Source organism: Chrysemys picta, chromosome 16 (genome assembly GCF_011386835.1).
Source record: "Chrysemys picta bellii isolate R12L10 chromosome 16, ASM1138683v2, whole genome shotgun sequence".
Lineage (NCBI taxonomy): Eukaryota > Metazoa > Chordata > Testudines > Emydidae > Chrysemys > Chrysemys picta.
Window position 1 is genome coordinate 25,499,601 of NC_088806.1, and position 9,566 is coordinate 25,509,166.

Genomic DNA, 9,566 nt, shown 5'->3' on the forward strand with positions numbered 1-9,566 from the left:
TGGGGGGAGCTCACATCTAGATCTGAATTTCATTGCAGGCTCTTATGTCTATAATAAGGGAAAATGCCCGCTTTCTGCCTCCCCGAGACCCGCACCAGTGTATATACGTCTCATGCCCATCTCGATAATACTCCCTACTTTAGACCTGTATTCTGATGGGCCTGATTCTGATCTTGCCCACATCATTTTTTACATTGGTGTAACACCATTGACTTCAGTGGAACTGCTCCTGATTTACCCCAGCGTGAGAGAAGAATCAGGCCTCCACTTTCTCCAGCCAGCATCCCTAGTTTGCTTGAGACCTTCTCACCCAATGGAAAGCAATCATGTATCAGGCAGGGCTCTTGTCCTCACTGAACCTCGTGGATTAGCACTGGGGCTCCCGGCTTAGAGGTGAATTTTGCATGACTGTTTTATTATTTTGTTTGTCTTGATCAGCAAAGCAGAAACGCCACTAAGAATTCTGTCTTATCGGGCAGGCCGGCGCTGTGCTGATGTAAACGAGGTTCTTGGAGTGTGCAACCTGCACTGCAGAAATAGAAGAGAAACCTCTGTCTGAGGAACGGCGGGGCTCAAGAGTTCGCTCTCTGGGGATTGCGTGTTTCCATTATTCTGGATGACTTTTAGGGGAAGGGATGAGTGTACACCTGCCGTGTGCCCCCGTAACATCCCCTGACGTATAACAAATCCCATTGTTCTAACTCTGCGCCCTCTGCCAGTGCATAGAAATCCAGATGTGCAGAATTCCTAGCTGGCCCAGGCCCTCTCACACATAGCTCCGCTAATGCACCTCGCACTTGGTCTGCAGCTAGCCCAGTCACATCCCACCCACACAGCTCCTTCCCTCTAATACCCATTCCTAGGGCCTCGCAAAACTCTGCCAGTGTCATTCACAGCTCGCACCTTGGGCTGAATCCTGAGCACGTGCACTTCCCGCTGAAGAAAAGATTTGGCAAAAGCTGCCAATCGAACAAAAAAAGACCAGAGTGTAGCAGTTTTATGATATAAGGGGGCTGAGCTGAGGATTCTATTTCACCCATGGCCTGGGCCCAGGTCTCTGTAACAGGCTGGTACATTATACGCCGGTTCTATCTACCGGTAGGTCCCCCACACTAACTTAGCTTTACAAAACCTTCTTCCCTGGAAGCAGCTCTCCTCCTATAGGAAGGATTGAACATCACCAGAACAAGGTTGCTGGTGAAAGGGGCTTGATGCTAAGTTAAATGTAGTGGGAAACCAAAGTAATGACACTAGAATGAGAATGGTTATGTCTTCAGGGCCCGAAGGCTGGTCAGAGCAGGGTGAAGCTCTCACTGTGCACAAGAGGAAAGATGGTCCAGTGTTTAGGGTACTTGCCTAGAAATCAGAAAACCTAGAGTCAATACCATGTTCTGCCACAGACTTCCTGTGTGAGCTTGGTCAAGTCATCTAGTCTCTGTGCCTGTAAAATGGGGATAACAGCCCGGCCCTATCTCAGAAGGTTATTGTGAGGTGCCCAGGTACTGTGGTGACCGGTGCCATAATAAGCCCCTAAGATGCATCTCTTTCCAGAGGTGGCTGGCTCATTTCATGCCATAGGATACCTGATGGGTACCTTTTCCACACTGAGGGTCTCTCCTGCTCTCCAGCAGAATGAAGCCAGCACCACTTAAGTGGAGAAGCCAATAAATCCTGCTCATTTATCCCACGTGTGTTTGTGAGCACACACATCTCAGCCCTTCCCCATCAATTCCACTCGCTGCATCCATTACTGTTATTACCGTGATTAAAAAGCAATCACAGGGAATCTTCTTCCGGTCCTGAAATTACCGAACACCTCTCCGTTCCAGCTCCTAAGCATGAGGCAAGGAAGTTCCAGCCTCAGCCTGCACTCCCTTCTCTGTGACTCCGGGAGAAAATAATGAACGTCAGCTCCTGGGAATGAACCTCAATGCCAGCCAGCCTCAGAGCCAGCGCAGTAGCATGGGGATCGAATAATGAACCTTACAGCTGCAGGACTGTGTTCTCCCAGCTTAGAGAATATAGTCAGAGCCAGCCCCGAGAGACAAAATAATGAACCTCCCGCCCGGGAGTGTGCTCCACGCTCCCAACCCTGCCTGACGCCCAGCTCTGTGACACTGGGACAGAGCCTCATAGAAAGAGACAAGCCCCAACCAAAGCTGGATCTACACAGCCCTGAGCTTTGGGGAAGTTCAGACCCAGATTCATGCTTTGATGCTTGCTCCCAAGCATTATGAGACCCCCCTCAAAAAGTTTTGAGGTCCAGTTCACCACCAGGCCCCTCTAGGAGCTGCAGAACCAGGTTGGCAATCTGACGAGAACAGAGATTTTCAGTGTTTCCAGTCCCAGCGAGAACAGGTGCAGGGCTGGCCTTAAATTTTGCCAGACCCTGTGCAACATAAGACATGCAGGCCCCAAACCACATCCCTCTTCCACACCTAATATATAGTGAAAGCAGCTGCTCAGGTCAGGGACACTTGATGTCAGAGGGTGCAGGACGGCGGTAGCCTCTGGGGTGGCAGGCCAGCATACTTTTGGGTGCTTCCAGACATTGGCTGATTAATTCCAGACTATTTTAAAGCCAGATCACCACTGCCCAGGGGCTCCCCTCATGTAGCCTTTCCTCGGTTGAGATTCTAAGGGAGAGAAAGGAAACAAACTACAAGGAGAACATAGCCATGGTGATGAGCATCTCATGGCCAGCCAGCAGCGGGAGGGCGATGGAGCTGGTGCTGAGGGCCCTGAAGCTTGGTTGTTAGAGGAGAGAGTAGATGGAAAGATTCAGAATAAGGGTTGTGTGGAGGAGGACAAGCCAAGAAGGCTCTTCCCAGCTCTGCCAAAAGGTCCCATTGGTTGAGACATTCAAGACAGTTATTATTCACAACACAGCACCAACTCTTCCCGCCTGGGAATTATTCTGCTGAACTCCCTACGAAACCCAGGAGACTCCAGATCTAGTCTTGGCACTGAGGAGGGGTTTCTCCTCAGCAGCTTAGCAGTAAAGACTCCTTGGCGGACAATAGCCCTGGCTCCCCCTTGACCTGCACTTTGAGCGGTCGATTTACAGCCCTGCCACGTCAGTGTAAACCGCTACCATTCTGGTTTGCGGCATTACCACTTAGCGCTGGCCCGAGGGACAACAAAAGGGGCAAGATGACAGAGCACCGGGCCCTCTTGTCACTGCTCCCCGATGTGGCAATGCCAGCGGCGGGGAACGTCCCGGAGAAGCAGGGAGGAACATTCAGACACCTCCACCTCTAAGGGGAGCAGACAGAAAAAGGCCATCGCTGCCTTTCCCGCGCATCTATTCCCATAGCACTGGGGGAATTCCAGGTTTGTAAGACACGAACGTCCAATAGGTGTCAGCATTAAACTGCCGTTCAGTTATAGCACCTTCTGTGCTGCACATCCCTGTTGCTGGGCCCTTCTGGGGATTATCGTCCCACGCTGGATCAGCATTAACCCTTCGAGATACTTCATTTCGACACGGCACTTGGTGAATTAGCCGCACGACTGCTACTGGCAGGGAGCGCAGACAAACAGCTGCATGCCTCAGTCGTCTCTCTTACCTGCTCAGGCTGAGAACTAGATGGCAGCATGGTACTGTGGGTCATCTTCTTCTCAAAGGAGGCTGCAGCTCTGGTGTTGCAGGGCGGAAAGGACATAGGCAGGACTGTGTGTTCAAGCACGTTGCGCCTCTGTTTCACCATGAGGTACGCAGGAATTACACGGCAAAAGCCTGTTGCCCAAAAAGGGGAACCAGACTAGACCTAGGAAAGTGGCCCTTGAGTCAAAGGCGGCAGCTGCTCTTCAGAAAGGGGTGGATGAGCTGCCTATCATGCAGACCATTGTTTCCCTGTGCTCCCCTGTCCATCTGTATCCATCCTTTGTCTTTTGTCTTATACTCAGTTCTTCAGGGCAGGGACTGTCTTGTTGTTTGTACAGCACCCAGCACAATGGGGCCTGGGCCATGACTGGGGCTCCTGGGTGCTCCAGCAATACAAACAATATATGAGTAGCACCGGGTCTGAACGGTGAAGCTGAGACCTGAATGCAGACTCCTCCTCTCTCACAGTCCAAGGGAGCTAAGGTGGAGTGAAGGCTGCAGCCCACACGCTGGCTGGTGGCCTTGTACCCTTCCTGAATGCAAGTGTCAGAGCCCGAATCCAGCCATTGGAAAACCAGATCAGGTGGAGTTAAGGCTCCTTTGCATGCCCCTTGGGATGCCAGGAAAAGCCTTCCACCCCACTGCACCCTATCCCCTCCTTGCCATCTTCCCATGCCCCCCAGCTCCAAGGCATGACTACCCTTCATACAATTGAATGGGACTCTCCGTCTGGCCTGTGTAGCAGCGCAATTGTCACTGGCTGAAAGATCACACTGGACAGGATGAGATGCCTCATTGGAGCCAGATGCACAACCCCCCACTCCCAAACATGGCAGTACAGCCAACTGCTATTATTATTCCAGAAGGGGCAGCGCTGAGGTGGGGTGGAGTGGGCAGCGTGGTCTGAACTGGGCATTCCCTGGTGTCTAACCTTTGTTCTTTGTTTTTTCCTGTAATCAGCATTGTCACCTCTTGCACCATTTGATGCTTTACTTGAAGCACCAGGTCCTGGAAACGTGTTCAAATAAGAAGCTGAGCTTTCTTTAAAAATAATTTCTAGCCCTTCTCCTTGCCAAGAGGAGCTGGAAAATGTGACGTGTGCCCGTTAAAAGCGCCGAAAGAAATAAAAAGAACCTATTAATTATTATTATTCAATCGCATGGGTTTTAAGCCAAGCTCACGGTTTCTTGGGGCTTGACTCATGGTTTTTGAACACTGCAATACTACGTAATGCTAAGGCTGTGTTTACACAACAGGCTTCTGCTGACTTAGCTCTGTCAGATAAGGGGGTGAAGACCCCTGCCCAAGATAGCTGTGCTGGCAGAAGTCTCTAGTGTAGACACAGTTATACCGGCAAAGCTGTGCTTTTACTGGCATAGCTTGTTTCGTTCATGGGCAGTAGTTTTACTATCCTGCTACAACGTGCATCTTTGCTGGCACAGCTGCATCTATACTAGGAGTACGTCTACACTGCACGGTTTGGGTAGGCATAGCCGGCTAGCTTTACCCACACTAGCTGGGCTAAAACCAGCAGTGTAGATAAGAACATAAGAACAGCCATACTGGGTCAGACCAAATGTCCATCTAGCCCAGTATCCTGTCTTCCGACAGTGGCCAATGCCAGGTGCTTCAGAGGGAATGAACAGAGCTGGTAATCACAAAGTGATCCATCCCCTGTCGCCCATTCCCAGCTTCTGGCAAACAGAGGCTAGGGACACCATCCCTGTCCATCCTGGCTAATAGCCATTGATGGACCTACCCTCCATGAACTTATCTAGTTCTTTTTTGAACCCTGTTATAGTCTTGGCCTTCACAACATCCTCTGTCAAGGAGTTCCACAGGTTGACTGTGCATTGTGTGAAAAAATACTTCCTTTTGTTTGTTTTAAATCTGCTGCCTATTAATTTCATTTGGTGGCCCCTAGTTCTTGAGTAGGGCAGTATGGGCTGTACAAGCACACTGGGGATTCTAGGTACATACACACCCTGCTAGCCCACGCTGAAGCCTGCATCCCCATGATTTTAGCTGTGCTAAGGCAGGTATGCCTGGCCATGCTGCTATCACACCTGGGATTGCAATGTTGCCATACGCTAGGAGCTCTTTGCCAGCACAGTATTCCAGACTTCCTAGACTGGCGAAGTGTTCCTAGCACAGACGTAGCCTAGTGTTCGTGTAGGAGACATTTGGGCAATAGCTCAGCTCGCCAGTGGTTGAATTTGGGCTTTTACAGCCCTGTTCAGGAAGGTCAGGATGACCCCAGAGCAGCATTGAAGTGTTTGTCTTGTGAATGGACTTTCATGGCATTTGAGGGTGCTCAGCACTGCAGGATTTGACCCTCAATCCACACTAACATAGGTTTGCACCATAATGGGCTTGAGTTTATTCATACTTATGCTTGGTTGTGTCGTGTGGTCATTCCCGTGACTTAAATGGAGCTATTCTCGATGTGCACCACTGGGCAGGAGATCAGGATAATGTTGGGCGAGATCCTCTGCTAGCGTAAATCAGCATCGCTCCATTTAGGCCAGTTTACACTAGCTGGGGATGTGACCCAATGTCCCCTACACCCCCCCCCCCAAAGGATGGGCTTCTTATTAATCCCTTTCAGTCCATTCAAATCCTTGGCCCCTCTTACCAGAGCAAGTCAGGCCACCGTTTTGTCTTTCTTACATACTGACTCTAAAGTTTTAAAATGAACAATTCTTGGGAGACATAAACAAGGCTAATAAAATCTAATTGCATGTGAACCTTTCTGTTCTCGCAGGTTTTTTTGCCACATAAATTTACCACTTTTTGCATAAAAGAAATAAAATGAAAGTAGCATTTGAATTTGCAAATTAGCAAGGGTAAAATACAGCCTCCTGGTAAAACTACGTGAGGGTTACAAATAGTGACTGGAGACCTTCGGAAGACCCAGAGGTGCTGTTCCAATATGCACCTCAACCTTTAAATCCTTAGCAGGAGCTTATCCAAATCATCGGAAACTCCTGGGTTTAGGATGCTGGAAAATAACCTCCACCCCCACCCATCATCAATACAGAACCTAAAACCACATTACTGACAACACAGAGGTCGAAGTTGATGGAAGGGGGTCCATTAACTTCAACAGGAGCTGAATCAGGCCGTTAGCAAGACATCACTGCCCTGACGAGTTTACAGTCTAGGGCCTTGAGCCTGCAAACGTTGATGCACTTGCTTAGCTTTACTCATAGCAAGTGATCCCATTGAAGCCAAGTGCACGAGAAAAAACTGAGCTCGTCCATAAGTGCTTGCAGCACTGGGGCCTGAGGTTATTTGGTGGCAAGTTAGACACATAGGCGCTCAGTACACTATGTAGCTAGTGAATGACACACCCTGTTACCCAAGTGTCCGAGTACCTCACAGACATTTAGAACTTCATCCTCACACCATCGCAGGAGATAAGGAAATATTAGCCCTATTTTACAGGGCGGAAATGCTGTAGCAGCAACTTACCCCAAGTCAGTGGAAAAGTTGGGAACAGAACCCAGGTTTCCTGGCTCATGGTTTAGTACCCTCACCAAGAGATCATACTGAGCTACTTCTCCTTGTTTCTTTGTGGTCCCCCAGGTGCCTGCCTGTATCCATCTTCTCCCTCTTGTCTTATACCTAGATTGTAAGCTCTTGGGGGCAGAGACTGTCTTTTTGATCTGTGTTTGTACAATGCCCAGCACAATGGTGCATGACTGTGGCTCCGGGTGTTACTGAAATAATTCTGATCACATGACCATTCTAGTGCTTCGGCCACCTCACTAGGTTGAGGGGATTGATAACGGTGATACCTTTGACAGTGAGACATTGGCTTTTCTTCAGCCATTTGCAAAATGCCCCAGGAAACAGCTGTGAATAGTCATGTGCTTAATGTTCTCTAAGTGCAGGAAGAACAAACAGAGGCAGGAGGTAGAAATCCAGGCCTGTGTATTGCATCCACATCTGTGGAGATGCCATCACCAGCAGGGCCAGATGCTGAGCACCCACAAAGCTCACCAAGGTCAGTGAGCCAAACCCGGAGATGTGTTGAGCATTATAACCCCTGTTGCTATCAATGGAAGCTGGAGTGCTAGGCATGCCTGTGATTTGACTGGGAGCCCTTTGGTTTATGAGTCCATGCAATAGCTCTTGGACTCCCTGTAGGACGTCACCACCTACTCTGCATCCCAGGAGTCTGTTCATTCCATTCTTTGTCCTTCACCCATGCATCAAAACACACTGATTTTCAAGGCATATCATCAGACCTTGCTGGAAATTAGTCCCGTGCGACCTCACCTTCTCGGGCCAGACTTAGGGAAAGACAGAGCTTGGATTTGTTTTCTCTCCCAGGCCGAGCTCCTCCTCCCTCACCCGAACATAACGAGCTCTCTCCCACTGCTCAGCCATCTCCTACCCCTCTCAGACGCCCTCCCAAGGCTAGAAGTCTCACACTCCACAGTGCTGTCAACCTCACTCTATGGAGCAGCTCCTGTGCACAGCTTTTCAGGACACCCACCTTCTTGCCCACTGGAGTTCCTGAGGCAGTGACCTGGAATCATCCGCAGAGGGATGCAAGTTCTGTTGGGAGGTATCTGCTAATTCTCAGTGGCCAGGAAACCCCTGTTTCCTTCCCCAGCACAGCGCCCTCTTGGGGTTCAAACCTATGAAATTCACCAGTCCCCAGGTGACATCCATGTGCAAATTGACTGTTTCCTTAAGACTCAGAAGGCTTGGCCATCTCTCTCTCTCTCTCTCTCTCTCTCTCTCTCTCTCTCTCTCACACACACACACACACACACACACACACATGCCCCACCCCTTCTCTCCCATCCTGGTCAGAGAATAAACATTTAGTTTTTACTCCGAATTTTCTGAGCATCCCACATATTATGGTGCCTAGCATAATGGGCCCCTCATCTCAGCTGGGGCCTCTCTGTGCTACTGTAAAACAAGTGAGTACTAGAAATAAACATTTCTGATACATTCCTTTACCACTCCAACTCCTTCTTCTAACAGGATGTTTTAAACAGCTCTCAATTAACCTTAGTATCCAAACAGAAGGAAGCGCTGCTGGAAAAGAGCTTAAAGGTTAATATTTCTCCTAACCCATGAGTGAAAGTTTGAACCATATAAAATATTCGGGGATAATTGTGGTAATTAATGTACACGTTTTATCCTACTTAAAACTAATAATCCTATATAACCTCATCAATCATGTATATAGTCCATAAATAGTCTCCATGAACTGTCAAACCAACCAACCAGTACATTAGAATAGTAAGTGACAACCTTTTGCCTTTCTCCGGCACCTGCCATCAGAGTGATCTTAAAGTGCTTTGCAAATATTCATTTTCACCACTTCCATCCTGGGAGGTAGGCAAATATTACCTGCATTTAGTAATGGGGAAACCGAGGCCTGGCATTTCTAGCATGGAATTCGCCGCTGTGAAACACTATTGAGATGAAGAGCTCAGCAGGATTCAAAGCAGGATCGGATATTGCTAGCAAACATATCCAGAGTTATAATAGTAAGGATTAAAAACAACCAAGGGTGAAACCCTGGCTCCTCGGGCCAATGGATATTTTGCCATCGACATCAACAGGGCCAGGATTTCACACCAAGAATTCTGGAAGTGATAGAAACCCTGGTTTTTCAGGGTAGCAACCGATCTCTAATGCAGGTCAGGCACAAACTTTCCCTGGAGTTAGGTTATCCCATAAGGGTTTCTTGCATTTTACCCGGAAGCAGGGGCAGATGTAGCCTCCCGATTCAATGAGTGCAGACAGGAGGCCCTGGGGTTTGGGCAAGCATGTCTTGTGCTTACCTGCAGCCACAGCTCCTGTCCTGCGGAGCTGGGCCTGGCTTCCAGCTCAGGCCATTGCAATGTGATGCAGAGGGTCTCAGTGCCACTCAGCTTAGGCCTGGCTGCCCCTCTGCCATGATGTCACAAAGGAGGGGCGGCCGGGCTAA